The sequence below is a fragment of the Rhinopithecus bieti genome, unplaced genomic scaffold (assembly GCF_001698545.2).
Source record: "Rhinopithecus bieti isolate Rb0 unplaced genomic scaffold, ASM169854v2 scaffold_13747, whole genome shotgun sequence".
Lineage (NCBI taxonomy): Eukaryota > Metazoa > Chordata > Mammalia > Primates > Cercopithecidae > Rhinopithecus > Rhinopithecus bieti.
Window position 1 is genome coordinate 75,705 of NW_016807729.1, and position 26,428 is coordinate 102,132.

Genomic DNA, 26,428 nt, shown 5'->3' on the forward strand with positions numbered 1-26,428 from the left:
AAAATAACAGAGCAGCATTGCCACCGGCATGTCTCACCTCCAACCACAGGGCGGGTTTCTCTTATCTCAGAATAGAACAAATGTATAATCAGGTTTATGCCGAGACATTCCATTCCCAGGGGCATGCAGGAGACAGAGGCCTTCCTCTTTTACTAATCCTCCTCAGCACAGACCCTTCACGGGTGTCGGACTGTAGGATGGTCAGGTCTTCCCATCCCATGAGGCCATATCTCAGGCTGTCTCAGTGGGGAGAAACTGGACAACACCCGGCTTTCCAGGGCAGAGGTCCCTGCGGCCTTCCACAGCGCATTGTGCCCCTGGTTAATCGAGACTGGAGAATGGCGATGACTTTTACCAAGCATACTGCCTGCGAACATATTGTCAACAAGGCACAGCCTGCACAGTCCTAGATCCCTTAAACCTTGATTCCATACAACACATGTTTCTGTGAGCTCAACGTTGGGGCTAAAGTTACAGATTAACAGCATCTCAAGGCACAACAATTGTTCAGGGTACAGATCAAAATGGAGTTTCTTATGTCTTCCTTTTCTACATAGACACAGTAACAGTCTGATCTCTCTTTCTTTTCCCTACACTGTCCTCATCCTCAATGTTCAATGCCACCTCTCCCGTGTAGGCCTCGTGCTGGGCCCAGAGAGATGAAACAACTTTCCAGGGGCTCCGGGAACACCAACCAAACCCTTCTTCTCACCTCTCCACTTCCTAAAGGACCATTTCTAGCATCTCTCTGGTTTTCCTGAAGTCTTACTGGTTACTGTAAGCAGAAGGTGGTTGGGACCACCTCTGGGCCAGGAGGCCAGTGACTTGCAGCCAGGTTCCAGCTCTGCGTGACCTTGGCAAGTCCCATCTCTCTGAGTCCTGAGTCATTTCACCTCCATAGAGTGGGAAAGAGCAAAGATTTTTAAATGCTTTTTACTTTTATTTTATTATTTTTTAGAGACACAGCTTCGCTCTTGTCGCCCAGCTAGAGTGCAGTGGTGCGATCTTGGCTCACTGCAACCTCCACCTCCCAGGTTCAAGGGATGCTCCTGACTCAGCCTCCCAACTAGCTGAGTGCCACCACTCCCAGCTAATTTTTGTATTTTTAGTTGAGATGGGGTTTTACCATGTTGGCCAGGCTGGTTTTGAACTCCTGACCTCAGGTGATCCACCCATCTCGGCCTCCCAAAGTGCTGGGATTACGGGCGTGAGCCACCGTGCCCAGCCTATTTTTATTTTTTAAAGAAGTAGAAACCTTAGTATTTGGAGAGAAATGTGAGGAATATCAATATGTAAAACAAGGCGGGACTGCACTGGCTGGAGCAGGGGAGCCTGCGGTCCTGCCTGCTTAGCCTCTCCTATGCCTCTGAGTGCCTCTCCCACACCCACAGCCTGAGAGCCACCACACTGCAGGACTGCTAAGGGACTTCTTGACCTCAAGCTTAATAGGAGCTTCCAAGTGGGCTAGGGCTGGGAGGTCCAAGGGCAGTGCTATCTGCTGGAGAGACAGCTGGCTCTCTAGTGGGGATAGGGGAGGGCAGACCCATTGTGCCTTGCTCATGAAGACATTTCTCAAGGAAAACTAGCTTCCCGGGGGTGGTTGTGGTTCCAGGCGAAGGTGCAATATGAACCATCTCCCTCCCAGAGCTGTGCATGGGGGAAGGCAGCTACCCAGACATCCCTCAGGAAGCTGCCAGGGTCACACTGCCTGGGGACAGGAGACCCATGTGATGACCCTCCCCCCGCTCCCCAGGTGCCTGCACCTTGGGCGGGATAGAAGGAAGCAGATGTAGAGGAAAGCACAGAGCATGAAGCCCCCTACCTAGAAGTGATTGGAGTCCTCAGGTCCAGCCTTACTGTCCCAAGGGAGAGCAGACGTTGAGAGCACCAGCACCGCCAGCCTCTGTTCTGAAAACCCCCTCATTACACGGTGTCTGCTTAATCCCTGTTAACAGTGGACTGACCTCCCACCTCAGTGGCCTCACAATGGGCCTGCCCCAGATCCTCACAGGCCTCCTTCGAAAAACATATAAACACTTTCTCCATTATCCCATTAGCAGCTTCACAGGTTTTTCTGCTATTAGTTCCCATCTCCACTGAAGTGGAAACACATGTTCCAAAGAGCTTCCACTTGCCCACCAGCCACCATGGGGCTGGAGCAGTGCCTGGCCATGTGCAGCTGCCGACTGGGGAGAGAGGGGGTCAGAACCCATTCAGCTCCCTCAAAATTCTGCCACCTCCAGCATAAACCAAGGATCTCCACACAACTGGGCACACACAGCTTCTGTGTGATGCTCTTCACTGGCTGTGTCTTCTGGCAAAGCTCATTACCTCTCTGGGCCTCAGTTTCTATTTTATTGCAGCTTATTATTTTAAGACAGAGTGTTGCTCTTTTGCCCAGTCTGGAGTGCAATGGCGTGATCTTGGCTCACTGCAACCTCCACCTCCTAGGTTCAGATGATTCTCATGCCTCAACCTCCCAAGTAGCTGAATAACAGGCATACACCACCACACCTGGCTTAATTTTTTTTTTTTTTTTTGGTATTTTTAGTAGAGATGGGGTTTCACCAGGTTGGCCAGGCTGGTCTCGAACTCCTGACCTCATGTGATCCACCTGCCTCAACCTCCCCAAAGTGCTAGGATTACAGGCATGAGCCACCATGGCTGGCCTCAGTTTCTATTTTAAAATGGAGATTATAACTCCTATTTTAAGGACTAGAGGATCAAAATTATCTGAGAGGACAAGGAAAGGTCTTCAAGTGCTTTGCCAGTGGGGATGGGGTACCTGGGACACGTCTTACTCTTCTGGCCTTTTCTGGCCACTTCTCCTTCTGTAGATGTAGTAAAGGAAGTAGCCAGGCCTTCCCTCACTGCACTGCCCTACACCCCAAGAGAGAGCCTTTGGAAGCTCAAACCCCTGGGGTTGGCTACTTCCCTTTCGGTGCCTAGTGCATTCTGCTCCCCACAGCCACAGTTCTCTGAGAAGGCTCTAGAATGCTCCATCATTGGCTCCTCAAGGTGGGGCAGGGAGCTGCCCAGCTGGCTTCATCTAACACCCCCACAATGCCCATTGCAGGCGCTGGCACAGAGCAGAATCAAGCTGGGAGCTGCAAATGTTTGTCTCCTGGTTCCATCTCTCAGCTCCTTCTCACTTCCTCTGCCTGTGGAGTTTGAGACCAGCCTGAGCAACATGGAGAAACTCCATCTCCACCAAAATTATAAAATTAGCCAGACGTGGTGGCGCACGCCTGTAATCCCAGCTACTCTGGAGGCTGAAGCAGGAGAATCGCTTGAACTCGGGACGCGGAGGTTGCTGTGAGCTGAGATCGCCCCACTGCACTCCAGCCTGGGCAACAAGAGGGAAACTCCATCTAAAAAAAAAAAAAATTGTTCTATGTGTGTGTACGTATCTGTGTATCAGATTCTCATCAGAAAAAAATATATAATGTATTTCTAATTTAATTCATTACTGAGTATATACCTGACGGGGAGTGCCGCCAGTTTGTCAAGACAATAATGAAAACTGAAACCTCTACTTAGTTTTCTAAAATTTCTTTTTTTTGTTGAAACGTGACAACCTTACTACAGGTAATGCAAAAATCTTAAATAGTCCGCTCAATGTATTTTTTTAAAAAACTCGAACTTGGCCTGCAGGAGGTGAGCCAAAGCACTGAAGGAGAGGTAGGTGAAAGAGACGAGGACAATGATGAAGAGGGGCAGGGCGTGTGGGTCTCCCCGGAAGTCCATGGTCCCCACAAGGACGGCCAGCCGCAGCAGCAGCGGCTGAACCGCATGCGGAAGTAGAAGCGCCAGGTCCCATGCAGTGGCCGGTAGCCTGTGTAGATGCACAGCTTCCAGAAAAGCGGCAGTACCTTGGCTCTGTCCATGGTGAAGGCAGGCTGGGGCTGCAGAGATGCCTGAGGCTCCTGGATGACCTGCCGCAGACTGGGCAGGAGGTGGCTGAGCTCCTGGGCCATGGCCATAGCTGTGGGCCTGGGCGGGGAGCTGGGAGAGAGGCCAGAGCACAGTCAGGGGCCTGGTGTCCTCACCCCCATGAGCAGCAGCTGGGGGGCTCTGATGCCCAGATCTTACTCCCTCCTTCCTGACGGGCTTGTCTTTACACTGGGTTTAAGAACAGAAGACTCATCCTATGGAATTCCTCATCTCTGACCTTGGGACAGCAAGAATCCCTGATGTGTCCCAGGTACCTAGAACAGTGCCTGACATATAGTAGGTGCCCGATAAATGTTTGAGGAATGTATTAAAAAAAAAAAAAAAAACTACTAGATAGGCCAAGGGGTGTGACGCCATCAGGGCACAGGCGACCTTGAAGAGGTTACCACCCTGGCCGTGATGCTTTTCCAGCATTCTTTCAATCAACGTGAGTCTGAAATTTACATAGCTAATCATGTGCTGGGATTGTCCTTCTTGAATAGGTTGTAGGAGTTCAGCGCTGTAATGTTTAGAGGGTGGTGAAAGGATTTCTTATACCACACCTTGTGTGTTATCTGGGAGTAAATGCTGCAGCCACAAGTGCCACCAGCGAGTCTTCTCAGGGTGAACAGGAAAAGGGGATGGAACCTTGCTGAGCTAAGTCATGCTAAACGCAGACAGCAAACAAACTTTCCATCAAAGGGCTGGGGGAACCCTGGGCTGGTTGGTGAGGAGACAACACCCCAGGCAGGTGTTCCAGATCTTGGACCTTGCCCCTCCTCAGGAGGAGATGTTTGCTTCATCCCTCCTCTCACTGCACGTTTGTGCTGCCAGCCCTGCTGTGTAGTGTGGGGGCTCAAGACTAAGGCAGTGCACCATTTCTGTGGAGAGAGATGGATCGGGGAGGGGGCTTGGGTGAGACCCATGGCTTACCTCTCTCAAGTCCTTACCAGACTAAGACATCCTCAAGGGCCAGAGACCAGCCTGCCACTCACCTTTTTGCCACCTGATGCAGATGAGAAAAATTCCCGTTAAGACAAACAAGATGAACACCCCCAGGATGATCTATGTATCTGGTAGGCTAGAATAAGACCCGTGGCCATCTGAAGCATTTACTGGTGACACTAAAAAACAACAACAACAACAAAGGACAAGCCCTGTCACACCTAAAAATATGCTTTCCACAGCCCCTGCTTTCCCCAGGAACACATGGTGCCCCACATAATCACTGGCTCATGTGACAGCCACTCTACCAGGCCCTGGGCCATGAAGATGAATGGGGTTGTGCTGCCTTGTCCTTATGGAGCTCAGATTTCTACTGAGAGAGGTAGCAAATATCCATCTGATTATCACACAATTTCACATGATTACTGTGGTTAGAACTGTTTGGAGAATGACACAATGGGTGGTGCTTAATTCTGTGTGGGGAAGGTGGGGAAGGCTTCATGATTAAGAAGTGGCATTAGAACTGGTAGAATGGTAATTATAATAGAGGAAGAGAAGGCCTGGATGTTTGCAATGACACAGATAGACTTGGGACCATTTAGTGGTGGGTCATTGGTGACTGGATCATTGGTTAATGGGAAGGGGTTTCTACACTGAGGAAGAAACAGTGGAAAATGGGATGGGAAAGGGAGGATGGTGGGAAATCCTCATGGCCATCACCGACTCTCCAGTCAGGAAGCCCACGGAGAAGTCAATCAAATTTTCTATTGCACACACACGCTGACACCCACACAGGGAAGGCTTTTGACCTTTAAAGGGAGCTGCCACATTCTCCCGCCCAGCTCAGTTACCTGTCAGTTCTGGCATCGCCTCCCAGTGCCCTAAGAATTCCCTGAGCCAGTGATCGCAGTCTCCCACTGAGAGCTTCCTGAAATACTTTTCCAGCCCTCTGTCTTTCTTCCATGTCTCCTTGATCTTACTGGCTTCATGATTAATTACTGTCCAGGTCATATTCATCATGTCAAAGGGGAGAGATTTCTCTCCATTGGTGGCAGATTGCCAGGACATACCAGGGCATCGTTCTGCTTAACATTGACAAAACATCTCGACCTGCAGAGTGGAAGCACCTGCAATCCAGACACAAAGCCATCATCCTCCACTTCTGAGAGGTCCATCGTCTTCCAATAGGTCAAGTGTTTCTCTGCATATTTAGGGGCCCGTATTCTTTCTGCCCGGACTTGCCCTTTCCCGCCCGTTGGGTCCCATGTGTCTCCATGGTTGGGCCAATGATCAATACACAAATACACCTAAAGCCCCTCCCCACCTGTGCTCTTCCCTCCCCTCTCTTGCTGCCTGCCTCCGTTTCCCCACCCCATTCCACACTTACCACTGGTCTTTATCTGGGGTTTGATATCAAGAAGGAGCATCGTGATGTCTCGGCCCACTTCTCCCAGCGTTTGGGTCAATTCTTCCCATGTCCTGGTGGAATTTACCTTCTTCTCCAGGAGACCCAGAGGCTTGACCATGTTGCTGTCACTGTCATACTGAAGGAAAAGATTTTTATTCATGAAGACCCGCACTTCACACCAGGGCTGCCCCAGTCTGGACCATGATTTTACAGTGAAGTCAAAGCAAAGAGAGTGAGCACCTGTGACCGAAAAATGCAGGTGAGGTCCAGGACACAGGAGGAGGCCCATTAGAACCCGTGCTTCTGTGACCCAAATCTCCCTGGACCAGGACAGGCTGGCAGAGGGGGCAGCTCCATCCCAGACTCCCTCAACCCTCTGGATCCCTGCTCCCATCTCCCCCTGACTGTCTGGGGTGAGATACTTGATGGTACAGAGGACCCTTGGGTTGCACTTAGTGTTAACACAGTTAACAGGAGGATTCATGTCACAAATACTTTTAGCAACATCTACCAAGTTCTGAGGCACAAAACAGACAAGCTGGTGTGTGACCTCCTGAGACTTAAAATCTAGCTGAACACATAGGACATTCAATAGAAAGGAAAAAGAAGTATTTATCACGGGACACACCTTGAATTCCTCCAGGGTCCTGGGTGTTCAAGAAAGAGTCCTGGAGTAGAAGGTGGGAGGTAGCATTGTAGAACTGCCACATGTGAGCCCATGCCTGGCCTAGGGCCTCAGGCTGGGGTCTCCCACGAACTGGGGGTAACATCCCAGGGATCCTCTCCCTCACCTGATCATTAAGAGCAGGTACCCGCTTGCTTGAAGCCTGCATGAGACCCCAGTCGCCTATCCCCCACCTTTCTCCCTCCTCCTCCTTGTCCTCAGCCAGGTCTTGAGATCTCAGGACACTCACCAACCATGATCTCCAAGGCTGTTAGTAGTAGCAGTAGAAGTGAAAGAAGGTGCACCGGGCTACAAGTCAGGGACATTCATGGCACATTGTGGAGAGTAACAGGCAGGACGTTGGGCGTGGACACAGACACCCTCACCGGTATGGTGAAGAAATGTCCAACAGTGTGGGTGTGGGCACTGCCCCAGTTCTTTACCCTGGAACAACTGAGGGCAGGCCTGTAGAGACCCAATTAAAGAACAATTTCGTGAAGGGAGTGTTTTCCAAGTATTCAGAATATAATTATCTATTGAAAAATAAAAGAAGACATTTAAAAACAACATTAACTTTGAATAAACTCTCCTCTGCCATCCCCATGGCCCCTGCAAAAAACCCCTCTGGTGTGAGCAGGATGGTTGGAGGTTATGTGAGCTCCTTCTCCCTTCATCCAATTTCCTCTTCCCTTCTCTTCCTTTCCTCTTTTGCTTTTCCCTTTCTTTCTGGTACCCCCTCCCCATTCCTGTATTTTCTTCCATCTCCCTTCTCCCCTCTCCCATATCCCTAACCCATTCAAACTCTTTTCTCCTAAATGGTTGAGATTTTCTCTTACCAAGCACACGCAAATGTTAATTAAACTAGCTGCGAACAGGCAGCAACTGGTCTACCATAACAGATGGGTTTTATAATAGAGCCCAGCTGTCCTACTGGGGCCAAGACCTCAAGGAAAGTCAAGTCTATCATTGGGAAAAGTCTTGGGGCTCTAAGTTTTGAATTCTGAAAGTTTGTCTTAGAACAAAGTTTTGTGTCATTTTCAAACTTCTCAAGCCACTTTTTGCACAAGGTTTCCTCTTAAAACTTAGTATTTGTAGTCCTCCTTCCCACCTCACTTTTACACCTGTCCCATTTCATCATCAGACCCCGCTACCTTAGCCAGTTCAGGCTGCCACGACAGAATAGGCCAGGTGGCTGAAACACCAAGCATTTATTCCTCACCGTCCTTGAGGCTGGAAAGTCCAAGATTAAGGTGTCAGCAGGTCCAGTATCTGGCGACGGCCCTCTCTACCTCACCAGATGGCTGTCTTCCTGTTGTGTCCTCACACAGTGGAGAGCAGAGAGTGACAGCAAGCTCTCCTGTCACTTCTTAATCCCATAGCGCTCCACTTGTATGACTAATGACTTAAATGCCATCACTTTGAGAGTTAGGATTTCTGCGTATGAATTTGGAGGACAGGCAAACATGCGGCGTGTAACACCACCCATATCCATTCCACATCTAGGTTCCCTCTGTGTGCCGGGCAGTATGCCAGTTAATTCAAGTGCATATTAGACCCAGAGGGTGACATCCTGTGACTCAGACGCTGGGGCTCTGGTGATGCCTGGTAAGTGGGTCTGTACCACTGTCCTTTCTTAACTAGATGGAACAGACTTCAAAGAAAGTAACCATGGACTCTGGGCAGGGCTCTCTCTGGGGCTGGGGGGATAAGGGGTTGTCTGCTCAGAGGACAGTGGGTCAGGGGTTTGAAGGGGCCCAGGGATGCACATTTTTTACATGTCCCGTATATGGTTCTCTGGTTGCTAAGGTTAAAGCACCTCAATTTTGAGGGTGCACTTCTACCTCTTCGTCTGGACAAAGGGTCTCAAATCTGTCCTGAGTGGAGCCTGTTCTGTACACACCCAGGCCCTGAGAGTGCAGGGAGGGGGACTCACTGCTACCGCCCTACCAACGCTGCTGCTGTGGGGACACCAGTGGGGATGGGCCAAGAACAGTGTGTGTGTTTGTGTGTGTGTGTGCACACACACGTGTGGATGCATGTGTGTGCATGTGCATGTGTGATATGACCACAGAGTAGCTCCTTGCAAGGCCAATATGTTCTACAAGTCTGATGAATCACAGGAAGGAGCACACCAGACCTGTACAAGGGTCCTGACACCTGGGATGCAGACCTAACACTGAAGACAAAGAAAGAGCTGCAGATAGGCTGGGAAGGACACACAGACAGGAGAAAGGGGCCCTTCCACCCTTGTTCTCCTCTGTGGTCCTGAATCCCAGGTTGGCCTGAGACAACCTGAAGATGGGAAGGAATAGCCATATTCCAACTGCAAAACGTCAGCTTTAGGCAGAGTGGCTTCCGAACCAAAATAATGGTTACATATGAAGTAGAATTTTTGTTTGTTTTATTTTTTGAGACCAGGTCTTGCTCTGTCACCCAGGTGGAGTGCAGTGGCATGAGCACGGCTCACTGCAGCCTTGAACTCCCAGGCTCAATCAGTCCTCCCACTTCAGCCTCCAGAATAGCTGGAACTACAGGCATGAGCCCCCACACCCAGCTAATTTTTAAATTTTTGGTGTAGAGATGGGGTCTTGTCACGTTGCCAAGGCTGATCTCGAACTCCTGGGCTCAAACAGTCCTCCCCACTCAGCCTCCCAAAGTGTTGGGATTACAGGAGTGAGCCACCATGCCCAGTTGAAGTGGAATTTTAATTGAAGTAAGAAGCAGATGATAAGGAAAGTGGAACCAATAATTACATGTAGTCCCTGGAAGCCCATTGCTATAAAGAACTTTCAGCCTGAAGTCCCAGGAGAGGCGAAAGTTTTAAAATGAATTGGACTGCATTTTTCAATCCCTGAAAATGAGTCACAACCTTTTTGTGACAGTGTATCCTGGGCTTCTAGCTATCCTTTCCCTGCCCAGCTGCCTTGAGATCCTGGCCAATGGTTTCAACACCCAGGCTGGGAACGCCAAGGCCTGGCAGAGCGAGGCTGTGGAAGCCTTGGCATAAGTGGAGAGGAGGATCTGAGGGAGAATGGGACAAGAGAAGTCGGAAAGAAGGAGTTAGGGCAGGAGAACAAGGAGAAATCCCTGTCCCCCAAATCAGAGAGAGGGGTGATTGGGACTCCAGGCTGGAGGGAGGCACTGATCTCTGAGTGTTTGGTGTGGAGGCAGAGGACCCGCAGAGCCACCCCTGTCCTCCATGCCTTATCCAGCGTCCCCACACCCCCAACAGCTCCCCCAACGCCACTTTTACTTCATTGCCCCTGGTTCTCTCACGACCCAAGCCCCTACTTTCCTCCTTCACTCCTAAACACACACACACATTCCCTCTGCACTGGTGTTTGGAACACCGGCCACCCGCTACACCTTACCTTGTTTCAGCAGGAGACGTTTGTCCTTCTGCTGTCTCTAGGATGGAGAGGCCTGAGATGACTGCTTTCTTCCTCAGAGTAAACTCTCTGAGGAGCAGAAACCAGCTCAGTCCAGTCTCCCTGGGCGTGGAGAGGCCCGCCTAGCAGAACACCCGCCCACCATGCAAAGCCGGTGGGGCCACCTGTCAACTGTCACATGTAAGTGATTCTAGGACAGGGCTCCTTGTCAGGAACTGGGTCCAGTTCACTACTAGATTCGTCATCAGTAAACGGACCAAGACCAGGCTCAAGTCCCAACCACGAAATTCTAGAAAGGATTTAATGTAATTTTAGCAGTTGTTGGAGACTGGCATGTAATGGCACACACACGTTTTCCTTAATAGGTAGGTGGGGGGCCCCACCTTTTTTCAGGGTTTAGGCCTCTGCAGGTCGTGGCCTGGCTGTGACAGTGGCCTTACCTCATGTCTGGTGGGTGCTGGCGCCCTCTGTTGCCTGGTTTCTGTGCGAACACTGCGTTATGGTCCTGCTCTCTCAAGGCCTGGAGCTCCTGCCCGCTGAGCTCCTGTTCCCACTGTGTGTCGCTCAACCTCACTGTTTTCTTCTTGCAACTCCATTCCCTCCGCAACTGGAGACCAGCTCTTCTCCTGAGTCATCCTTATAAGACACCCTTCCCACTTCCTTACAAAGCCCCCGCCAAAGTGACACCAGCTACTTGTGAATGCAGCCAACTTTACTGAAGATTTAGAGGTTATGTGGTAAGGCTGTGAAGAATTAAAAAAAAAAATCACCTATTTGCAGGACCTCTTTCCTATCTCTTCTTTGGACTAGAAATAAAATAAAATATCCATGATTTGACCACACTGTCATCTGGTACATGACCCTGGGTCTAGGCCACCATCCTCCTGGCCAGGGTGATTGCAGTCCTGCCCTACTTGGTCCTCTGTGCCTGTCCCCACCTCCCAAATGCCTCCTGACAACAGAGCAGCTGGAGTGATCCTTCAGAACCTCGCCACTCACATCCTTCTTCTGCTCCAAACCCTCCAAAAGTGAACCTTTTCTCTCTGTAAAACCAAGTCACTACAGACGCCTAGAGTCCTGTGCAGTCTGGCCAGCTGTCCTCCAATCTACCCCCTTGTTTGCTCAGTTCCTACCCCCACCCTCGGACTCTTCGCTGGTCTTCAGAGCCCTGCAGATATCTCCATGCCTCGGGACTTTGCATTGCCCTCTGCTCAGCGTGGACTGCCCTTCAGGCATCTGCTCGGCCCACTCCCACACCTGCTCCCAGGTGGCACTCCCTTCCATGCCTGGTTCTCCTTGCCCCTCCCATTTAGAATCTTTGTCCTCATTTCTTTCATTCTTTATTTTTTTAAATTGTGGTATAATTCATGTAACATTAAATTTTTCATCTTAACCATTGTTAAATGTAAAGGCCCCTGTTTCATAATATGAGATCTCTCGTGCCCGGGCCATCCTGGACCTTCTTCACCTGAACTTGTTCCCCTAAAGCAACGACCATTCCAAAACGTACCTTAGTATGCCAGGCGCGGTGGCTCATGCCTGTAATCCCAGCACTTTGGGAGGCCAAGGTGGGTGGATCACCTGAAGTTGAGAGTTCAATACCACTCTGGCCAACATGGTGAAACCCTGTCTCTACTAAAAATACAAAAAGTAGGTGGGTGTGGTGCCCAGCACGTGTAATCCCACTACTTGGGAGGCTGAGGCAGGAGAATCACTTGAACCCAGGAGGCAAAGATTGTAGTGATCCGAGATGGAGCCACTGCATTCCAGCCTGGGCGACAGAGTGAGACTCTGTCCCAATAAACAAACAGTCAAACAAACCTTACAAAGTTTTCATTGTGGTTGCAGTAATTTACTGCAAACTTAGTGGCTTAAAACCACACACATTCATTCTCTTACCAATCTGGAGCTCAGAAGTCTGAACAGTCTCACGGGGCTAACATCACTGTGCTGTCAGGGCTGTGTTCCTTCGGGAGGCTCTTCGGAAGAACCTTTCTCCTCCTCACCTTTTCCAGCTACTCCAACTGCCCACATCCATGTCTCAGGGCCCCATTTCCTCATCTTCAAAGGCAGCTCTACCAGGCTGAGTCCTGGTTCACATGAGAACTCTACCCCTCCCTGGCTTGTTCTCCCAGTGCAGCTGATCGGCCACCTCAGCTCCATCTGCAGCATTCACCGCCCTTTCCATGTAACCCAACACAGAGGTTCCAGGGACTGGATCTACCATCCTGGGGGTTGGAGAGGGAATTATTCTGCCCAACACACATACCATATAATTTACATATCTATCCATTTAAAATTTCTATCTCTCACTAGAATGCCATTTCTATGAAGACACAAACCTCATACAAGGCACAGAAAACAGCTCCCCACAGGTGAAGGGGCTCAGATGGGCCCCCTGGCTCAGGGAACAAGGAAAGGTGTCAGGGCAGCCTCCTTGGGTCTCCAGCCTTTATAGCCGGTGCCTCCCAGGCAGGTTCCAGCAGCAGCAGCAAAAGAGATGTGGTGGGCAGCGTCAGGCGTTGGCGAGATTCCTGACACAGCTCAGTAGAAAAGAAACTTCCTAAACTGAGCTCACCTCAAGGAAGTTGGAGATATAGGCCACCTTACCCAATGGGTACATGAAATACAAATACAAATCCTTTTGCAGGTTGTGCAGGTTACAAGGGGCCCACTTCTATGCCTAGGTCCCTTGCCCTATCCTGCTCTGACTTGCCAGGGTGGGGCGCTCATTGGCCTCCAGGCTCCACTCACTTTTCTGGCCACACCCAGTTTCCACCTCCAAGTCACACCCCAGACTGCTTCTTCTTTTGCTGTTGTTTTCTCAGCCCAGCAGAAATTCTAGTATTCGCCAGCGCCAGGCTCGGCCCTGCCTAGGGCACCGGAGAAGGAGCCTCTGAGGAAAATCTTGGCACAAGGAGCCGCTCTCCCACCTGGATTTCCAGCACACTCTGTTTTCTGGGAATTCCTGAATTTCTTTGGCCACTGTCACAGGGGCTCTGCCACACAGTTCCCCCCGCGACTGGCCCCTGACACCTGGCAAAGAGTTAGAAAAGCAGGTGGTTTCTGGCAAATATGTAGGGCCTGTGAGATAAGAAAGTAGGGGAAGCAACATCACGTAGGTTCTCTGTGAGAGAGGCCCCGGGCCCAGCAGGACGGAACATCCCTGGCTGACAAGGGCCATCCTGCCCTGTCCTCATTTCTGCCTGGGCTCCAGCTCTGTCCTGCCTGACAGAGGCCATGGAGCGGAGCACTGGGCTGCTGGCCAATGCCCTGGTCTTTGCATAGACCAGTCTCCAGGTGAGGTCACAGTGGGAGAGCAGTGGGCCTGGGAGGTGCAGGGTTAGTGCAGGGCAGGGCTCCCTTGAATCTGCAGGTGTGGGGCCACCAGGCTGGACCTAGCTGTATGCTCAGCACAGGAGGTTGCAGTACTGCCTGCCCTCAACCTCCTTTTCCTATTTCTGCTTCTAGAGGGCACTGCGGACTGGGGTCAGGCTGGGGGTCTTGCCATCCCCTCCTGATCTCCTCCGCTCCCTGTCCACAGCTCCTGATTTCCCTGCCTGGGCCGCCCCCACCAGAAGTCTCCCGGCCTAAAATCCAGTAGGAACAGGCAGCCTAGCCTATCCCCAGGGGTTTCTGTAGCACTTGCAGGAGCCAATAAGGCTTCAGGTAGGAAGGCGTGAGTCACCCACAGAGGCCTAACAGGTGTTTCTGGAAATGCATCCTGTGGCAGCCAAAGAGGCCAGACTTCTCAGTGTGTTCCCAAACAGCCAAGCACAGGGCTCATGGGCTGGAGGAGCCAGATCAGCTGCTCTTTAGTGTGCACTTGACAAGCCTTTGTACTGCAGGGGAGGAAAAATGATTTTCATGAGAAAAACAAACAGAAGTTTATTAATATCTATCTATCTATCTATCTATCTATCTATCTATCTATCTATCTGTCATCTCTTGTATACACACAGGAAACACCAGGAGAAAACAAGTAATCCTTAAAGTGCTGGCTTAGAACTCCAGCATCTTCAAGAGAAAACAATAAATGTCTAGAGAAGTGGCAGATCGTGGGAAGGCCACTCTGCGGCATCAGAGAAGCTTGTGGTGTCTCTGCTGCTGTCCCTAGGCTGACAAGAGTCTGAAATTGTCTTTGGTGATCAACATTTGTCCTTTCTGGAAGAGAGGGGAGGATCCAATCAAAAGTGGTTCAATAATAAATAGAAAACAAATGGAAAAGAAAGATGTTCATTTCATCCAGGTTCTTGAATTCGTTGACATACAGTTGTACACAGTATCCCTTATAGTCCTTTTTGCTTCTGTAAGGTTGGTGGTGATGTTTCTTCTTTCCTTCCTAGTATTAGTCATTTGAGTTTTCCCCTCCGCTGTTTTCCTGGTCATTCAAGTTTAAGGTTTTCCAATTTGGTTGATCTTTTCAAAGAACCAACTTCTGGTTTTATTGAGTTTGCCAACGTTTTCTATTCTATATTTCATTTATTTACACTCCAATTTTATTTCCTTCTGTTTGCTTATCTGGGGCTTAGGTCATTTTGCTCTTTGAGTTTCTTAAAGTGAAATGTCAGGTTATTAATTTGAGATAGTCCTTTCTTTATCCTTTCCTTTCTCAATATACTGGCATTTACAGCAGTAAGTTTTCCTTTAAGCACTGCTTTAGCTGCTTCTTCTAAGTCATAATATGCTGTGTATTTGTTTCCATTCACCTCAAAGTATTTTCTAATTTTCCTTGTGAGTTTCCCTTTCATCGATTGGTTTTAGAGTGTTTAGAAAATTTTCTTAAAGATGATTTTGCCTGATGTTATTAATAGGAATTTCAGTTGTCTTTGTTTACTATTGATGTGTTTTATCTTTTCCACACGTTTACTTTTAAACCACTTGTATCTTTGGATGTACACTGTATCTTTAGATCATTTTAAAACGCATTCTGAGAATCTTTGCTTTTCTTTTGAATTTTATCACTTTGACATGTAATCTAATTACTGCTAAGGTAGAACACAATTTACATCTGCCACCTTTTCTTAGTTTTCCTTAGGCCCTATGTCATTTTGTTCATCTTTTCTACCACTATTGCTTTCTTTTGTATTAAACAGATACTTTCTTCTGCATCATTTTACTTCCTTTATTGTCTCTTTTCCTTTTTTATTTAAAAAAGTTATTTTCTTAGTCATTTCAGGGAATTCCAATTAATATTTTAATTTACCACAACCTAGATTGTATTAAAACCAACTTAATTTTAACAGGATGCAAAATCTCTGCTCCAATATTTCTCTGCTTCTTCCCCATCTTTGTGGTGTAAAAATGATACATACATAAATCATATGGCATGTGTGCTGCAAATAATAATCACCTGCCACCCTCACCCCCTCCCGCCAACCCCACAGGATGCTGGTGTGAGTCCTGGAACCCTCCGCTGGGTTACCTGGAAGAGGAGTGAAGGCCCAGAGGATGCCAGTGTGAGTCCTGGAACCCTCCACTGGGTTACATGGAAGGGGAGTGAAGGCCCAGAGGATGCTGGTGTGAGTCCTGGAACCCTCCGATGGGTTACATGGAAAGGGGAGTGAAGGCTGCAGATGGAGTTGAGGTTGCTCATCATCTATCCTGGAAATGGGGTGATTTTCTGGATTTCCCTGGGGGTCCAATTTAATCACAGTAGCTTTATAGAGGAAGAGGCAGACAGAAGAGGGAGAATCAGGTGGGGAGCACAGTGAAGACTTAGTCCGATGGAGCTGCCTTTGAACATGGGGAAATGGGCCCTGAGCCACGATGTGGGCAGTTGGAGAAGCTGGAAAAGGCCAGGAGACAGGTTCTCCCTGAGAGCCTCCTGAAGGAACACAGCCCTGACAGCGTGATGTTAGCCCATTGAGACCCATTCCAACTTCAGATCTCCAGAATGGTAAGAGAACAAATTTGTATTATTTTAAGCCACTAAATTTGTAATTTCTTACAATAGCAATCAAAAGCTATCTCTATCTGTTTTTAAAGTGGTCACTGCTTTAGGAGGAAAAAGTTCAGGTTAAGAAGGTTCAGGATTGTTTGAACAGGCACAGTTACTGCCATTTTAAATAGATGCCTTTACATTTGAAAATGGTTGAGATGGCTCCCGGCTGTGGCAGGGCAGCAGGCTGGGGCCATGGCAGGCCAAGCGCAGGCCCAAATCAGGCTGGAGGAGCTTCACATTCACTCTGAGCAGGCACCTGCCTCTCAGTAGGCCACCAGGAGATAAGGGGACCCAGCAGGGATCCCCAAGGGAAGGCACAAAGAGGAGGAGCCAGCCTGAGATAGAGGGGCCATGAAAACAATGGGCACTTCAGCAAGGTGGGCAGGGGACGCAGGAGCTGAGGACCAGCAAGAAACTGCCAAGAGCTGGAGGAAACCAAAACAAAGTAACTGCTGCCCCTATCAGATCCTAGCTGGTTACCTTCATAGCTGCTTGCAAACCAGAGAAATTCTACATCCACTCACAGCAACCATGTCCACAGGGGGCTCCAGACTGCCAGAAAGTTAAAGTCATGCCACCTGGCTGTGGCGATCAATGAGGCTGAAGTGTGACAGAAGCAGCAGGAATCCCTCCTGAGAGATCTCCAGGTGACATTCCCCCAGCTGACAGCCCTCCAGGCCCATGGAAAGCCCTGGCTAGTAACCTCACAGCTGCAGTGTGTCAAATCAAACAGAGCTGGAGTTGTCTGGTAGATCCTTGGAGCAGGTGCTGCTGCCCCACATGGACACCTTCCTGCAAGTGCTTTCTGGCCCCATCTGGAAGAGCTTAAAGGAAAGCCAGCACGGCTTTTCCCAGGCCATAATAAATCCATTTCTTGATGTGGAGGACAAACACCAGGCCATCACGATGGTCCAGGATAGTGCCGTGGCCAGGGCTGACTGCCAGGAACTTGGTGCTAAATTTGAGGCCAAGATCCAGGAAAATGCTCAGAGAGTGGGCCAGCTGCAAAAGGATGTGGAGGACTGACGGCATGCTCGGCGCTCTGCCCTGTACCTCTCCCTCTCTGAGGGCCAGGCTGATGTGGACATCACATTGAAAAGGCCAAACCCAGGAGGCCCCAGGGACTAATGGCAGCTGCATGGTGATGGCGGCAGAGGCTGGGGCAAGGCCTGAACTGGAGAGCCTGCAGGCCAGGCTGGGCCAACTGCAGAGGAACCTCTGGGTGCTGCGCGTGGCCTCAGCCTGCAGGGAGGAGGAATTACAAAACACCCCTCAGGGATATGAGGGCTATCCTGACCTGGCACATGCATGAGGTGAAGGAGCTGTACTCCAAATTGGATGAGACCTTCTATCACGTCATCAAAATGAAGCCAGAGGTAGAGGTGAACCACAGGGCTCTCCGTGAGCTGTGTGTGATCCTGATGAAGCCTCTGAATATGGAGGCAAACAAGGTGGATATTGGGGGAACCCCACCCCCGATACTCAACGTGGGTTCTTTTCTATTTCCCTATGTGTCGGTTGGTCTGAGAAATAAAGGGAAAGAGTACGAAAGAGAGAAATTTTAAAGCTGGGTATCCAGGGAGACATCACATGTTGGCAGGTTCCATGATGCTCCCTGAGCCATAAAACCAGCAAATTTTTATTAGCGATTTTCAAAAGAGGAGGGAGTGTACGAATAGGGTGTGGGTCACAGAGATCACATGCTTCACATGGTAATAAAATATCACAAAGCAAATGGAGGCAGAGTGAGATTACAGGACCACAGTATGGGGCAAAATTAAAATTGCTAATGAAGTTTCGGGCACACATTGTCATTGATAACATCTTATCAGGAGATAGGGTTTGAGAGCAGACAACCTGTCTGACCAAAATTTATTAGGTGGAAATTTCCTTATCCTAATAAGCCTGGGAGCGCTACAGGACACCGGGGCTTATTTCATCCCTTTGTCTTCGACCATAAAAGACAGCTGCCCCTAAAGCGGCCATTTTAGAGGCCTACCATCAAGGGCACATTCTCTTTCTCAGGGATGTTCCTTGCTGAGAAAACAATTCAGCGATAGGTCTCCTATTTGCTTTTGAAAGAAGAGAAATATGGCTCTGTTCCACCCGGCTCACTGGCAGTCAGAGTTTAAGGTTATCCCCCTTGTTCCCTGAACATTGCAGTTATCCTGTTCTTTTGTCAAGGTGCCCAGATTTCATATTGTTCAAACACACATGCTCTACAAACAATTTGTGCAGTTAACACAATCATCACAGGGTCCTGAGGAGACATACATCCTCAGCTTATGAGGATAATGGGATTAATAGATTAAAGTAAAGACAGGCATAGGAAATCACAAGGGTATTGATTGGGGAAGTGATAAGTGTCCATGAAATCTTCACAATTTATGTTCAGAGATTGCAGTAAAGACAGGCATAAGAAATTATAAAAGTATTAATTTGGGGAACTAATAAATGTCCATGAAATCTTCACAATTTATGTTCTTCTGCTTCAGCCGGTCCCTCTGTTCAGGGTTCCTGACTTCCTGAAACAGGTGGAGGTAGAGCAGCAGCTCCTGGAGCTCAGCCTCATGCTGCAGCACCTGTGGGGTGACCACACCAANTGTCTTCGACCATAAAAGACAGCTGCCCCTAAAGCGGCCATTTTAGAGGCCTACCATCAAGGGCACATTCTCTTTCTCAGGGATGTTCCTTGCTGAGAAAAACAATTCAGCGATAGGTCTCCTATTTGCTTTTGAAAGAAGAGAAATATGGCTCTGTTCCACCCGGCTCACTGGCAGTCAGAGTTTAAGGTTATCCCCTTGTTCCCTGAACATTGCAGTTATCCTGTTCTTTTGTCAAGGTGCCCAGATTTCATATTGTTCAAACACACATGCTCTACAAACAATTTGTGCAGTTAACACAATCATCACAGGGTCCTGAGGAGACATACATCCTCAGCTTATGAGGATAATGGGATTAATAGATTAAAGTAAAGACAGGCATAGGAAATCACAAGGGTATTGATTGGGGAAGTGATAAGTGTCCATGAAATCTTCACAATTTATGTTCAGAGATTGCAGTAAAGACAGGCATAAGAAATTATAAAAGTATTAATTTGGGGAACTAATAAATGTCCATGAAATCTTCACAATTTATGTTCTTCTGCTTCAGCCGGTCCCTCTGTTCAGGGTTCCTGACTTCCTGAAACAGGTGGAGGTAGAGCAGCAGCTCCTGGAGCTCAGCCTCACGCTGCAGCACCTGTGGGGTGACCACACCAACCTCATCAAGTATGTCAAGGAGTGCAACTGCTGGAAGCTCTACTTTGACTTGGAGGCCATCCGGGAGGGCCACAGGGACGCACACCCTGAAGGAGACCCAGGGGAGCCTGGATGGCAGCAGCAGCTGCTCAGCTCCTTGGCTGCCCTGCTGGAGGCCTGCTGGTCTCCCTCTCTGGGGAGGAGGTGATGGAGGAGAGGTCAGAGGAGGCACATGGCCAGCTGCCCCTACCTGCGAGCAGATCCGCCTAGCCCTGTGGGAGCAGGCACTCAGCTGGGACACACTGGCCTCCCAGGTGGCAACCCTGGAGCAGGCCACAGGCGGACCATGGCATGGAGCCCCCATGGCCAGCAGTTCACCTGGAGTGGCTAACACTTGAGCCCAGAAGAGGCCATGTGAAGCCCTGGCCAGTCTGACTCAGGAGCTCCAGCTCCTGAGATCTGACTTCAGCAGCTCAGGTAGTGCTGCAAGGCTGCCCAGCCAGTGCCCATCCACCTCCCTCAAGGCCTCCCTCGCCTGCCTCAGGGCCTCCAAGGTCCGCCCCCGAGTGCAGCTTGGACAGCACCAGCGGCTCCTCCTTGGGAACTTCCAAGGGCTGGTGGCAGAAATATCAACCTATATCTGGGGAAGCTGCAAGTCATGCCCAGCTGGAAAGGGAAGCAGCAGCAGAAAGGCCCGGAGTTCCTTGGAAGAGGGACAGGGAAGAAGCCGAGCCTTTGGCAGACACACACATCAAAGGGCCAGTGCCAGGTGCTTTGAACACTGAGCTGTGTCAGGCAAGCTCCCCTGTGGCCTTCTATGCCAGCTTTTCAGAAGGGACGGTTGCCCTGCAGACATTGAAACTCAACACTAGCTACATTGATGTTGGCAGCAGCTACTTACCTGAACAGTGTGGTGTACATGGTTTCCCTCTAGCCTCACTAGGTTTGGCTATTTCTCAATGACTAGGAGGACTGGAATGCTCCTCTGGGTGGGACCTGGTTTGAGCGTGATATGTCTTCTCAGACAGCACGGCCTGGACTCCAGCCTTTTGCCATACTGTGTATTCTACAGCTGCTTTGGTGCTGTGCTCCTCCTGTGGATGGAAGCTTCTGTACAGCACTTAAATTCTTCCTCCTGCTTCCTCTTCTCTTCTCCCTAATTGTTGGCTACAAAGTCATTCTTTCCCAGGAGTCTTTAAGAAGGAGGTGACATTTGGCCAGTATTGGAAAGCGGTCTCCAACCATTAGAGGACAGTGGAATAAACCCAACCTGTTTGGTCTCTATCAGTCAGAAATGGAGAAGAAAGCCTGGTTGAGTCAACCAAGGGAAAGAAAATTAACATCTTTCATTTCAGTTATTCCTTGTATTTATCTGTAATTTTAATTTCACATCTTTCTCTCCTTGACACACACAGAGTAAAGGCCCAAACATGCCAAATGTGAACCAAAATGTGTGTGGCCTTCACCATTTTTATTTCCTCCAGTATCTTTCAGCCATCTGAATTCTTGTTAGCATGTCTAACCAGGAGGCAGCTGAGGAAGGAGTGAAAGAGGACTTTAAAAATACCCCTGAATAATGATCAACCTTGGGGTAAAGGGATGCCCATAGATAGAGAGATAGAAAGATTTAAGATGGAACATTTTATGTTACATCAATTATATCAAAATTTAAAAATTAAACAAATAAAATAATAAAAGGATTCCAAAGTGGGAGGGTGGTGGCAGCAAGTGTGGAAGGGTGTGTCACTTAGGAACAGGTGTGGGAGTGAGCTGGATAGACTTCTGAGGGAAGAACAGTCCAGGCTCAGGGGAGGGTGATGCAAAGGCCCCGAGGCAGGGGAACATCTATGGGCCCTGAGATTACGTTTAAAGGATGCCTATTGCTGAAGGCCGGGGTTGGGGGTAGGAGATGATGTTCCTGAAATGGGCTCCCAGGAGTAATGGGATGAAAAATTCCGATATAATAGATTCCAGGTGGAGGCTGTCAACTGTCAGGAGCAAGGAGGGTGCAATGATGGAAATGATTAGAGAAGTCACAATGCCAGCTGGGGACCTCAGTCATACAAAGCTATGCCCATGACTCATAGAACAAAGGGGTCCAAAATCCAAAAAAGCTGGAAACTCAACATGGATACTGCTGGATTTGAATAATTGTCAAACAGAGATAAAACAAACAGAGATAAACAAACAGAGATAAAACAAATGATGGATGACCAGGAGGCTGAAAGAAGCCAGTCCATCAAGAACAAGGTTGCTTTGCCCAATTTACAGAATTAAGCCACCTCTCATACCCTGAACCCATGACTAGAAGAACATGCCAGTTTCTTGTGAGGAAGGACCCTTTAATCCTGCAGCAAGTGCAATGATTCTTTGTGGCCTTCTCCAAACATATTTATGGCCACTAGTGTTTGCTGTGAAGGGCAATTTTGTAAATATATAAAGGTGTACAGGGAATATGTTCTCCATTGTAACTACTCAACTCTGCTGTTGAAGCTCAAAAGCAGCCACAGACAATCCATGAATGATGAGTGAGGCTGGACCTTCCTTAAGTGCCAATGACCCAAGACCCCCTAAGGTCCTAGAGGTACATGTGGTTACAATGTTTAACTGGAGAATCACAACATAGATTCTGTGTGAATATTCAGAGGCAAGGCAATGCCATGCACAGCAAGGAAATCTCAACATTAAAAAGTGGCTTCTGTAGAGTACTGGGCCTTGGCAGAGATGGGGCCTTTAGCCATGGAAGGGTAGTGATGAACCAGCCTCAGAGCTGCCCATTACAGGTGGGCTTCTTACCCTCTAGGTCATTAGGAAGGTAGGCCTGGCAGTGAGAAGATGCAGGTGGGTCTCCTGGGATGGGCAGGAGCAGGGCCACAGGGAACCAAGAAGCTGCACAAGCAGTTGACCCCGATCCCCAGGACACAACATGGCTGTACCCCCTCACCCTCAGATCACACCTGAGGCTTCAGGGAGGGGCCCTCATGGCCCCTGTGGACCTTAGATGCCACTCAGCAGCAAAGGAGGGGAGAGTAGACCTCCAACCATGGACCCCCACTCCCATCACATCCGTATCACCCAGAAGCCATAGGCAAGGGAGGACCACCTTCTACTCTCCAACTGACATCTGAGACACCACTTGGAGATGACACCCTAGGGAATGGGGCACTATTCACTGGGACACTGTAATCCCTTCATCTAGGGTCAACAAACTAGGACAGGGTCCGAATCTGTTACCCCCTTATTTGCAGGTTGCCATTGCCTGCTGTTGCTCTACAAAGAGACAGGGCATGACACAGAGAACCCAAGGCCTGCAAAGATCACAGGGCATCCTTCCTCCCTTTCTAGAAAGGTTCTGCTGACCCCTGTGTACACACTGACTATTCTCTATGACGCTGGCTCCCCAGTAGGAAGAAAAGGCAGGTCTGGGCCCCAAGGGCAGAAGTGGCGCCTCTACTCACCAGAGCTCCCAGGGTCTCCTGGAGGGAATGGTGCTTCACATCCTCCCTGCACAGATTCTAAGGGGATCTTGGAATGTTTTTGCTGGGGTGTGTCCTCAGGTCAGAGGTAGAAGGTGCCATGTGGTGTAGGAGGTGGTGAGGGCCCCTTCATGGATGGGGAGACCTCTGGGGTGACCAGCTGGGCTGAGGTGGGGAGTAAGAGGATGTGACCTGGGTGGTGGCAGTGGATGGTGAGGGGAGGGTGGGAAGTGTCTCCTGAGCCCCTGGGTGCAGGCGAGTGTCTACAGGAAAGTAGAGGAGAAAATTCAAGGGCAGGCAGCCCTGGGGAAGCTGGAGGGTTTGTGTGGTGGAGAGCAGGTAAGGGCAGAGCAGAGCAGACCGGTGGCTGGTGGGGGTGTCTGTGATTGTGTCCCTGTGGAACCCCTCTTGCCTCCTGTTCTGACCACAGCTGGCGTTCTGGGGGCTCTGGTTTCTCCTTCCAAAAGGCGGGTGGGACTGCCGGGCTGCACCAGGGATCCCCGCCCCACCTCGCCCTCTGCAGCCCTCTGGCCCTTCCACCCTCCCGAGGTTCCTTACAAGCCTCCTCTCTGCCTAGCTCCTCGCCGCGGCGGGAGAAGCAGCCAAAGGGAGCGGACCCGACGGGAAGGAGACACGGAGGAGAACGGAGCCGGGGTACAGTCTGGGGAGATCTCCCCGGTCCTTTCAGAACCCTCCCCTCCTCTGAAACCCGCTGCAGTCCACAGCCCCCCAGGTTTTGACCCCGCCCCGTTTAGGCTCCATCCCCAAACTCACTGGCTCGCCCCGCTCGGTACCAGTCGGACACCAGGAGCAGAAGCTGGAGGCACAGAAGGAACGCGGGGCTGGCGCGCGCTGCCATTGGGGACCTGGAGCACAGGGTACTGGAGATGCGCAGCCCAGTGGACGGATCACCCGGCAACTCGCAGGTTGTCTCGTATTTCCTGGGAATCCAGCAAGGAACTCCAGCAGGTCTGGCGCGTGCTCTGCCCCGCCCCTCGGAGGAGGTCTCCAACCAATCCGGTGTGTCTACCCCCTGGGCCTCAGCCATGTCTACCCCTAGGTGCCCCGCTAAGTCACCTCTCCTGCAAGGCTTACTTACTTACCCCTAGGACCCGCCGGCGCCACTTAGTGGCTGCCTGCCCCGGCCCGAAGCCTGCCAGGAACGTCTTTCTTCCATAACTGCCTCAGGTAATCATCATGGTGGCTTTTTGGGGTTTTTTTTTTTTTTTTTTTTTTTCATTTTTTATTAACCCAATGTGGACACCTATGCACAGAAAGGTGAAGAAAACGCACAGCAGTGTTCAGCGGAGACAAGGTCTCCCTGTCCTCGTCTTGACCTGCGACACCTGCCTTCTTTCTCCCTGCGCTGCAGAGTGGTCCCCTCCCTCCACGTCCTGTGCGCAGACCCAGGCCCGGTCCCATCACCGCCGCCGCTCACCAAATCCCGAGTGGATGTGCTTATAGTCCGGGCTAGGTTTGTCTGTTTGTTTTTGTTTGTTTGTTTCTTCGTGATACAGTCTGGCTCTGCAGCCCAGGCTGGAATGCAGCAGCGCGATCTCGGTTCACTGCAACCTCCATCTCCCAAATTCAAGCGATTCTCCTGCTTCAGCCTCCCGAGTAGCTGGGACCACAGGTGTGCGCCACCAAGTCTGGTTAAGTTTTGTATTTTAGTGGAGACGGGGTTTCACCATGTTGCCCAGGTTGGTTTCGGACTCATGGGCTCAAGTGATCAGGGCCCCTCGACTCGCCCCCCACCTCGGGCTCCCAAAGTGCTGGGATTACAGGGGTGAGCCACTGCGCCTGGTCCAGGGCTAGATTATATTACAAAAGCACCAGGTTTTCAGAGGCTTCAAAGGAAGTATTGTACACTAAACAACTGGTTAAGATAGTAAATTTTATGTTCTACGTTTTTACCAAACTTAAACAGCTTTAAAATTACCTTAAAATATATGTCTTGCTGGGATCTAGCCCAATGCGGATTGGCAAAAAGACTCTTGCTCATTTTAAAACTTCGGAGCACGCATTTTGGAAAAACCTGTGTCTCCTAAAATCACAAGACCTCTCGAGCACACCTTGCTCTTAGAAACGCACATTTTTCAGAGAGTGGGCCTCAAAGGCTTCCCCTTAGAAAAACAGCGCTCCCACCAGGTGAATGCGGGGTGGGGGGAATGGCCCAGGGAGACTCCAGCAGCAGCAGGTTTTCAAGTGGGGAAAGCCCTCCCATTGCTTTCCCAACTTTGGCCCAGCGCCCTTTGCCTTTGGGGGGCCCTTCCCCCTGGGCAAGGGACCCCAGCCCATCCCTTTCCCAAAGGCTGGGGACAGAATTTACCCCCTCCCCATGTGTTGTTCCCTTTCATTCTTCTCCACAAAGAAAGAGGCACCCCTTTCCTGCTCCCTGAGGCCCAGGGATCCCACAGTTTGATTGGAGGCATATTCCGGATTTCTTCCCGTGGAACAATTTGCTCCACCACATCTCTTTGCTTTCCTCTACTAAGGATGCATGAGGTTCTTTGAGAATGTTTTTACTAGATCCGTTTACCAAAAAACTTTTGAGGGGAAAAGGGCCCTAGTGGCCCCACTGTTGCTCAATCACAGGGAATGTTGAATTCAATTGTTTTCCCCTTGGGAGCCAGGAGGTGAAAGGAGGTGGGCTTGATGGCATGCATGGGGGGGGCTCCACTTTCCGTTTTGCACCCCATTTCTTGGTCGGGTTTCAAACCAACCACGTTCCAAATGTTCCATTGGCTGCACCACCCACCTCCTGGGGCTCAGTGCCTGGATTGGTCCCCTGCAACAAGCCCATTCTTCCCAAAAAAGGAAGGCCCCAATTGTCAATCCCTTGTTCTTAATATCATCAGAGGGCATTCTGGGAGAAGTGGTGGGCAGACAGCCCAGAGGGAGGGTGGAGGCCCAGTGTCCCCCTGGGCAAAGGGGCTGGGGAGGTTTTTAGCTTTAGGGGTGGAACGACTGGGGACAGGAGCCCCCTGAGTTCCCACTTCTGCCCCCAGCCACTCAAGCAACATTATTCTTTCCCCTTCTCTCTCAGCCTCTTCTCACCCTGGAAGCTGCACACACAGTTCTGAATGGTACTGTCCCTGCCCTGCCCCATCCACTCCTGGTCTAGCTCAACAGTGACCTTGGAACTCCAGAAGCAGCTCTGTACCCCTGTCTCTGAGTCAGCTCTGCTCCAGGCAGGGCCAAGATCTGGAGTGTGCAGGAGGCCGGATGGCAGGGGCATTGCCCCAGGATTGAGCTATATTCCCAGGGGGTTCCCAGAGACCTGTCCTCCTACTGGTAGACAGTCTCTTCAGTCAGCCTCTGCCTTAAAGGCTGTGACCCAGGCACCGTTCCTGGGAATTAACTCCAGCATTTTCCCCTGAGTAGTCACAGTCCTTGGCAGCCTCTCCTTCCTGGGCTACACCCAGTTCCT

The 26,428-nt window shown here is 50.1% G+C and overlaps 1 long non-coding RNA gene and 1 pseudogene across 1 annotated transcript; one reads left to right on the forward strand and one right to left on the reverse strand.

Annotated features, from left to right (window-relative positions):
* Positions 1-5,908: 5,908 nt before the first annotated feature.
* On the reverse strand, positions 5,909-7,269 carry LOC108536661 (uncharacterized). Its single transcript, XR_001887580.1, has 3 exons — positions 7,201-7,269; positions 6,266-6,422; positions 5,909-6,005 (listed from the first exon to the last, which is right to left on the reverse strand). It is a non-coding gene; the product is annotated as an uncharacterized LOC108536661 (long non-coding RNA).
* A 6,310-nt stretch (positions 7,270-13,579) lies between these two features.
* Positions 13,580-26,428, forward strand: part of LOC108536654 (uncharacterized) — a 28,687-nt pseudogene continuing 15,838 nt past the window's right edge.